The sequence below is a fragment of the Polyergus mexicanus genome, unplaced genomic scaffold (genome assembly GCF_030449975.1).
Source record: "Polyergus mexicanus isolate NDT 795.1 unplaced genomic scaffold, iyPolMexi1.0 SCAF_18, whole genome shotgun sequence".
Classification (NCBI taxonomy): domain Eukaryota; kingdom Metazoa; phylum Arthropoda; class Insecta; order Hymenoptera; family Formicidae; genus Polyergus; species Polyergus mexicanus.
The window spans coordinates 118,935-128,854 of NW_027223338.1; positions in this window are offsets into that span (position 1 = coordinate 118,935).

Genomic DNA, 9,920 nt, shown 5'->3' on the forward strand with positions numbered 1-9,920 from the left:
ACAATTACAAAAATCGTTGTTATGTATGTTATCATCAATTTTCAGATATATGTACACTTTTTACGATTATATTCTTTGAGTTTTTATTTTTCTTGAATATAGAAAACGATCTCATTGGTTCCGCAAATCAACCTTATAATGTTATATTTGATACGCTGTAACGGTTGGTACATTCTAACCTGTGATTTTAAATGATATATTGACAGTTTTTCAACTAGCACTTGTGTGGCTCTGTTGGCATTCAACAATATATCAGTTTTAGCTAAGATGCTTCAGTAGATAAACAGAATCAATGTGGTGCGCGTCGTTCGATCAAAGTCATAAAAGGTATATAATGTCTCTGTAAAAACAATAAAACAACGTGACACATATGTAAAAATAAAATATCGTAAAGTGTTTTAGAATTCTGCTTTAGAATCTAGAATTTTAGAATTTTTAAACTAATCCTTTATCTCTGTGTAAGATTAAATCTGTTTGTTAAATGTAAAATATTATTCCTTAAATATTTGAGTTCTTCGACTATAATAAAAAAAAAAAATATATATATATATATATATTTTTTTTTTTAAATATACATATTTTTTATGCGAATTGTATTAAACGCATAGTAAATAATTCATGTTCGATTAGCGGATAATAGATGATTTGGAATATAAATGAGTGTATGTTGTTATGGACTTAAGTTTACATCTTCCGGCTCGAATCTGCGAATCGTATTAATATAAATTAATACGTTAGTTAAAATATCTCTGCGAGCAATAATATTTTTTTGTTAAATATTTATATTTTTTTCTTTGATTTTAGGTAAAAGTTGAATAATGCAGTTACAACGACATTAATAACAGAGGCTCGTTTTACATTATAGAAAGATGAATAGATTGCTGGATTTCGAAGAGCAGAATAATGAAGACGCATCCAATGATACCCCTTTGCGCGGATATCATCCGAGATTTCGCAGAACCGAGCTGCTGGATATTACAAAACCGGTGAGTCTAACAATACCATCTTCCTCATAAATCCCTCCTCTAGGCTGATGCGATGCGTTAGACTCCTTTGGGATTTCCAAGGGCATTGCGTTCATTGCGTATCGAGGCACATGCCGCATAGAAACCCCAAAGCTGCCTCAACAAATTAGCCAGCATCTCATATTTTGCTATCAATTTTTAAATCGGTATTAATTTTTTATATCTGTGTGCTGAATGTATTTAATTTTCCAATAGATTTTTATAACGCGTGATAAAAAAAAGACATTGCAATGTAGCTTTTAATTAACAGTTAAATATGAAAGCCATTAAATTTTAAATTACATTTAAAAAGCGAGCGATATAATTAATTACCTGATATTCCCTGATTGGTACAGCGATAAATAATAATTAAGTTTATCTCGAACTTCCTCGTTTCTTATGTTAGACAGTTACAACCGTATTTGCATATAATCACGATTTCGCCAACTTTAATAAAATCCGTGTTAATAAATTCGCGATCTATACGGCTGTCAATTCAAATTGATCTAAAACGATCCTTGCACATTTTTGTTACCAAAAAAAAAATTCGGTTTTACTTCGGAGAAATCGTAGAGCGCAAAAAATTGACAAATCTGAACAGGACGATTAGGAGACGCGTGGCGGATTGACGGTTAATAATTATTGCATGAATTATTAATTACGATCAGATTTATTATATAGGTCAGTATTTTACCTTTGATCGCCTGTGATTGCGCTGTAAGTGATCGATTATATATATTATATTGTATTATATTATATACATATGCATGACACGAACGTACATACTACGGATGATGTTTGAACCTAACTATTAAGAGAGATGAGAGATTAATTTTAAAATATTATCCAGGAATCATAAAGTTAACATCATATATATATATATATATATATAAAACATCATATATAATATATGAAAATAATATAAAGTATACATAAATATATAAGAGAAGAAGAAAACGTGTGTGTGTGTGTGTGTGTGTGTGTGTGTGTGTGTGTGTGTGTGTGTTTCTTCTCTTATATATTTATGTATACTTTATATTATTTTCATATATTATATATGATGTTTTATTTTATATTCTATATTTTGTTACAATTTGTCGTATAAGCTTTGTAAATTAACGTTGTATAAATGAGAAGAGAGAATGCGGCACTCTTCAAAAACAAATCATTCGTTATAATTGTAAAAATCCAAAATGGGTATCTTTCTCAGTTATGACACTCTCATTCCCAAGATGCGACACGTGACACGAGAGAGCGACTTTAATAGCCTATAGAGGTAGACGTACATTTATTGCGTAATTAAAGGGCTTATAAGTTACTAGTCGTTCATCTCGGAGAGATGGATGTCTTGCCTCAAGAATTAATCGAATATTCCATCGACGTTCCCTTTCGATCGGTGGGAGAGGTGCATCATCCTGATTACGCCGGAAATAACTTGGGACTTAGCAGGCCAGTAGGATTCAAACGCAGCCACCACAGGACCACTAAGGCCCAAATCATCCCCAACATTTTCCGTTCTTACATCCGCCGCGCAAGACGTGGCATCTGAAAAATATTCCAAAAGTAATTATTTACTCACTTTCGCTAATCGCTAAATATTTTCGAGCATTTTGTTATGCGCGTCATTTTTCTTCCATACAGTTTTAATTAATAGAAATTATATATACCGAATGACAAAAGAAGTATTGAAACTGTTCGGCTATTATTTAAGAACAAATGGATAGAATTTAAAAAATCAAATCATTTCAAGTACAAGAAAACCAAGAAGTCGATTTTATTACAGCACAATACAGTACAAAATTAGATGAAGCAATTTGTGATAATCAAATTTTATATTTGAAGAAAAGTGTAAAAATAGTAGAGGGCAAAATTCGATTATCAAATTGCTTTATATAATTTTAGTACTGTATATCAATACAATTGACAGGTCTTTTTCAAAACCGTTTAATTCTTTTCAATTTTACCCGTTATATCCCAATCTACTATATATATATATAAAACTTCATTAATATTAAAAATTGTATTATACTAGAGACTATTTTCTCTCGATAAAAATATCGAGAGAGATCATAATTTTTTTGCTATCACATATCTTTGTAACTAAATCTTAAATTAAAATTTTACTAAAGTAATCCCCTCCCGAAATTAAATAAGAAATATTATTTTTATTAATCTTTTAATTCCACAAAGTTTAGTTTGCGAAACGCCGTTCTTTTTCAATTATTTTTAACTCGGAATCTATTGATGCCTTCATATTTTCACTGAGGAAAAATCATCCCCGAATTCATTGCAAAATCTCTTAAAAAAAAAAAAAAAAAAAAAAAAAAAAAAAAAAAAAAAAAAAAAAAAAACCCGATCCTTTTGAGACAACATATTTATATCTATATCTATATCTGTATTAATATAATTATGTAATTATATAATTATTACTTCAGATTTTATAAACGTTTGTAAAATTATTTTACACACGATTTATATTATATACCATTAATTTTTGTATAAAACGTATATCTAATTATATGTATATATATATATATATATAATATTTTGTAAATATAAGTCATATAACTTTACAAGCATGTATAAAATTTGGAGTAGATATATTTGGCACACATATTTTTTTGAGACATCTTCAGAGTGAAAAATCACGCCATTTCTTTTAACATGATCCCTTTTTTCACTTCTGCGAAGCGGAATGTTTTTGCCATGATTTACCATGTATTAAAATGTGTCGGAAGCGTTTAACAAATGTCCGTCGGCCTCGAGACTCCGATGTTCGCCTCATTCATTACGTTAAGTACCAGAAGTGCATCTAGTCATCCTCAGTGATTTTATGCACGCCACGAAATAACGGGTGTGCCGGAAATGTTGTCGAGAGAACGAGATAAAAGGTGACTGAAGATGCACGCGAGATATTCGCGATCGTTATTTGCGTAATAAACGAAACGAAGTATCCAGTTCTAGTTTTTCGTGTCATTACAATCTCATTGGCAAACGTAAAACAATACGTAAAGGATTGAATAGAAGAATATATCCGGGTATCGCTTAGGCGTTAAATCTTCTGTGTATCGATGAAAAAAATTTTTTTCATGCATTTTTTCAAAACCTTTATTCTACTTATTCATATGTAATTTTACTAAATATATTAATTATATATTTATTTTAAACTTTATGTTTCGTTATTTGTATTATAAATACGTTTATTACGATATACTAAATAATTGTTTATTCAGCTTAGTATCTCACATTCGAATTAAATCCATATATATTTAAATTATCGCAAGAAAGAAACAAAAAAGTTAAAATAAAAACTAGGCAGCCCCTACTATTGAACAAGCTTACATATGTGTTTAAAATCCTTGCATGTAAAAGTTTTAAATTTGAATTTTATTCCAAACATGTTAATGCACACAAAATTATGCAAAGAATAGGGATCTGAAAGCATTCAAGCGGACTTTCGCCAACAACTATAACAATTTTTAGCTTAAATTGAATACTCGAAGTATTGACAAGGGTTAAGGAAATAAAGTAACGTGGGTCTATCGCACACTTAAGTGAGTTTACAAAATAATTTTTAAAAAGCGATGAAACTTACATTTTATACACTTTAATTTTATACTACGAAACTCATACAATCTACCATTTTTCAAAAAAAAATTTATCTTGAAAAATACTTAAAATGCTTTAATTAAGTGAATCATTTGTTACAATTAATCTCAATAATTCTAATGGGCATAATTAAAGAGGGAGCTCCGCCATGTTTTCCGCCATTTTGTGCGGCCTAAATCTATGGCAACTTATTCTTGAATCCAATAAATATCTTGGAAAATATATTTGGGATACTCCAGTTGAGCGAATGACTTGATTAGGAGTATCACGGGCGGATGTGTGGCGCAATTAATTTCTGAGATCACCTATCCCACGTGTACGATCGAATTCCGAAATTAATGCGTAAATGGAACGGGCAAATCGATGTCGGAGCGGCGTGTGTCGGTCCGCATTCCCGACGGATATAATAATAGTCGGCGCAGTGATTCGCGTGGGCGTCTCGTGCGAAGGAAGGGTCACGCGCGCATAATGTCCATGTGGGCTACCGTGCGACTCTTTCGCGCATTTACGATTCAATTCATACGACACGCGAGACGAGTACTTTAGAAATCGGAATTCGGCCGAATTCGGTGGAATCATATTCCCGAGGGAATACAAACTGGCGTCATAAAATTGGCATCGGCGGTATCGTTCCGATCAGAATAAGTGACAATCCAACGTAAAGAAAGCCGGGTTCATCCGGGATCAACGTTCTCGCGTTAAAAAGCGAGACCTTTGATTTTGATGCGATGATTCTTCGCGTCTCTATACTCACTCGCTCTCCTCTCCTCTCCTCTCCTCTCCTCTCCTCTCCTCTCCTCTCCTCTCCTCTCCTCTCCTCTCCTCTCCTCTCCTCTCCTCTCCTCTCCTCTCCTCTCCTCTCCTCTCCTCTCCTGGCTGCCGCCATGGCGCGTGCATGTGCGATGCATCGACGTGCTTTTGCGTCTTATACGCAGGTGCGAAGCGCGCATCGCCGAACTCTCATTTCGTCGTCGTGCTCGACGCACGATGTTTCGACGTCGCTCCCGCGAGATGAAGAAGATCGCGAAAGTAAGGGAGAGGGGGGGGGGGGGTGAATGAGAAGAAACTCTTGCGGAGATACATATGTAGATATAATATAAACCTGAACGCGCGACGAGAGACACACGCGAGACGGTTTCTCTCTTCGCGCGGAGAGACACGCACACCACTGATCCGAGGCCGGAACTTTTTCGACGCCGCGACGCACGCACAACATTTTTGCGCCACGCACGGCACCGTCGCGTGCGTGCGTGCGTGCGTGCGTGCGTGCCTGCGTGCGTGCGTGCGTGCGTGCGTGCGTATGCGTACGTGCATGCATGCATGCGTGCGTGCGTACGTACGTACGTACGTACGTACGTACTGTCCGTCTTTTTTTTCAACCTCTCCCGATGACGGAGGGAGAGAGCGGAAAATCGATCGAGCTCTACAACCCTTCTTCTTTTACCGAGTCTCGATAGCAGAAAAGTGCCGGACCACACCCTACGACCTATCGTGACGCTTCGCCGATCGATCGACCAGTCAGCTTCGTCTTTCCGGACTTAAGGGTGGACCCTTCGCCCTTTGTAAATCCACGCCGCGCAGCTCGGGGGTTGAGAACCGGAGGAGGCATGGTTACGCCGCGAAAAGGGAAGAAAGAGACGAGGGCCGGAGATTAACCCCCTTTTTCCTCGCATAATCTTCCTCTCTAATCGAAAGTATCGTTATTTGCCGAAAAGGAGGGATTTCGAGTTTTTATTTCGTACAGGGCGCAACCGAGTGGAAAAACACTCTGGGATCAGATCCCATTTTGAATAAAAAGAGGCTTCTAATAAACGTGTCTTTGGCAATGCTCGCGTTAAAAAAAAAAGTTATTTCTGGAGTGTCGTATTTCTCATATGTACAACGCAATCGCATTTTTTATCTTCTACACATAATTCCAATCAATAAATGTATATATGAAAATTTTCCTGTGAGAAACAAAACAACATTCGACAAGCAGTATGTAAATCAGTGATAACTTTTACAAAAACCATTCTGTAAAATACGCGTTTTACGAAATTTTTTTTTCCAAGGGTTGAATTTTTTTTATTCAGCGACTGTCCCTTCGTGTTCAATTGAAACACTCGGAATAGCGTTGCGATTGAGATGCAAATTGCATACATTTTTGCGAAAAAAATTTCTAGAAAATTCAAACTTGATCGCTAATGATTCCTGAATAGATCACACTCATGATTAGAGCAATTGATCTTTTTCCAAACGATAATATCAACTAACAAATTATTGGAATGCATAAAATTTTATGTTTGCTTCGATTCAAGACATCAAAACTGTTGCCATTTATCCTTCTATGATAACGACTTTAAAAATATTTGTGTGTGAATATTCTATAAATTAAATATTTTAACGAATTTTATTTTCTTTAGATGTTAAAAAACATAATATGATTTTCGTCGTTTTTTTTTTCTTCTGTACAACCGCATCGAAAAAGCTGCAAGCCTACTTTAGATATTAATCTAGAAATCTAATATAATTTTATGTGCTGCGTATTTTTACTCGCGAAATTATATGCAAATCTACCCATATAATTAAAATACATACATCTTTATATCCCTTTTTCTCAACACTGGATTAACATGTCCAAATAATGTTTTTTTCTCATGTTCAGCTGTATATTGATCGATGCTTTTTACTGACAATGAGCAAGCTCTTTCTGAATTTTAATCGCTAATGGTTTTAGATTTTAATAAAATCAACTTTTTTGACAACTTGAATCGTTTGTGATTTATAATAATTTACGATTATAAGCGATGATTTCTTATTTGGTGAATAAATAGATTTAAAAAAAAAAAAAAAAAAAAAAAATATGACCTAACCATCAGATTATATAATAGTTTTCAGGAAAGATATATAAAGAAAAATATGATTTGATAGGAAAGCGTTTCAAAGATTTTATGTTCAACATTTTTTTGGCCACCTGAGATTTTCTTATATATCCAAAAATAATTTTATGACTTAATCTTATCTATTTTTTGAAATTTTTTAAATTTAAAAAAAAAGTTTGGATATTTTCAAATATATATATATATATATATATATATCCGCTCTTATAAAATTATACGTATATTACATATGATTATAAATATAAGATACATAAAATATATAAAGAAATTTGTCACGAATTATATAGATTGATAAAGAATTTTCATTATATAAAGCATATCTTTAGAAACGTAAATGTAAGCGTAATGGAGCCTGTGCGTTATATGTATACGGGAGGTATATAAATTTCGACCGATTCGATCGACCTACCTGAGGCACGATTACACAAATCGCGATTTGCAAGTCTACATTCTGAAACTGGTTCATCGTACCAAACGGGGGAGAAAGGGGTGGCGCCCGGGTTAACCCGTCAGGATCGCGTGCGCCGAACGTTTGGACAGATTCCGTTCCATTTGCCCCGTTCGCTCAGCTCGGTCCTTTTTTTACGCATTCGCGGCGATGCCGCGAGATCGCCGATGGTTATAGAGACAATGGTATGTATGCTCGTACCACGCATCGTGCGATCGTCGAGCGTCAAGCCGCACCATGCATCGCGTATTATCTCCGGCGTGCCAGAGGGGCAGAGCGAGTCGGACGAATTATCATGGTAATCACAGAACGGTAGCCGCCGGTTACCGAGAGGTCAGACCGATGCCACGAGATTGCGGCGCGCGGAGAAAAGGTACGTCGAGGTGGACACTATCCAGCGCCGCGGTATCTCGGATCTTGCATCTCCGTTTCGAGCTAGAATTCGACTTACCTCGACGCGCAATTATTTCCCCTGCCCTGCAATAAACGAATAAGATTTCTGTAATGAAGATCGATTCGCGATCGGCGAGCAAAAATTCGGCGCACAATTGATTCGATGATAGCCCACCATCTATTAGTAGATCTTTTCTTTTGATTATTTGTCTTTATAGACGAATGTATCTTGATTCGATCGCCAAATTTTATCTCTTAATCGGAAGATAATCAAGTCGAAATTTGTCTCGCTTATTTTTTCAATCTCAATTTTCAGATTAACATCTACCTTGATACTTAAAAAATACGGTCAGATTATTATATTTTTAATTTATAGTTTCGTTGGAAAGCTCCTCTTTTAAACCTTTAAGTAACTGTACTAAGGTACACAAAGTTCAATCTATCTATCCTATATTAATTAAACCTATCGAAATTCTCTAGAATTAAAAAAAAATGTGAAAAAATTAAGATTGAAAAGAGGAGGAAAGAAAATATACAAGTTTATGTTCAACGGGACAATTCACATTTTAAATTTCGAATACTGCATTTTTCGTATACATATATATCGAAACTTGGCTCTGATTTATACATATACGTCCTGGTCAAAATTAATTTTTAAACTCCGGATTCTTGTCTTTCCAAAATCACAACTTAAGTCCCCGCTTTAGACGATCTATATAATTCGCGACACAGAATTCCATTTATAATTTTATGTACCTCTCACGTAATGTGTATATATATATATATATATATATATATATATATATATATATATATAATGTACTCTGATATATATTTTATATGTATATGTACGTAATATACTATTATATGTATATCGTGTATGTATATTTTACCTCAAGTGTTTCCTGTCTTGCGCGATACAAGACATGTTTAAATAGAATTTTGTCACAAATTATATATCGTCTAAAGAGCGTGGATTTCATCGCCTTTTCATCCAACATTTCATCGTGCAAAGAAAATATAGGATCGAGCGAGTCGAGAGCCACTGTGCGCCTCTCTCGAGATAAGAGAGTCGTGATCCCGAGAGTAGCGCGGAGTACAAGAGAGAGATACGCATCTAGTATGCTCTGAATTAATAAATAATAATGCAATATTTTGCTCCGCTCGTGCACGAACAGGTTCGACCTACCGGTCAACTGCTTACCGGATCGGTCGCTCTTAGACGATACGCGCGCGCCTCTTATGTATATCTCGTATAAGATCGTATCGGCTGAATATCAACCCGAGAAAGACCATTATGCGAAGAAAAATCATTATGAATTCGGCGTTACAAAATTTTTCAATTTTTAATTTTTTTTTCCGCCTGAAGAAAACATTCTCCGCCATTTAATCAAGAAGATTTATGAAAAAAATAGAACTTTTCTGTTATTTTTAATTTTCCAATTTTCACTTCATTATTTTCTAATAATATCATTCGCTTTGAAAACGATATTTGATATCTATTACAGTTTTCTCGGAAGCTCCAACTGAAAATTGTTCGTTTAATGTAAAATGCGCCTGTTTATAAGGTACAGAAAATAGAGAAAC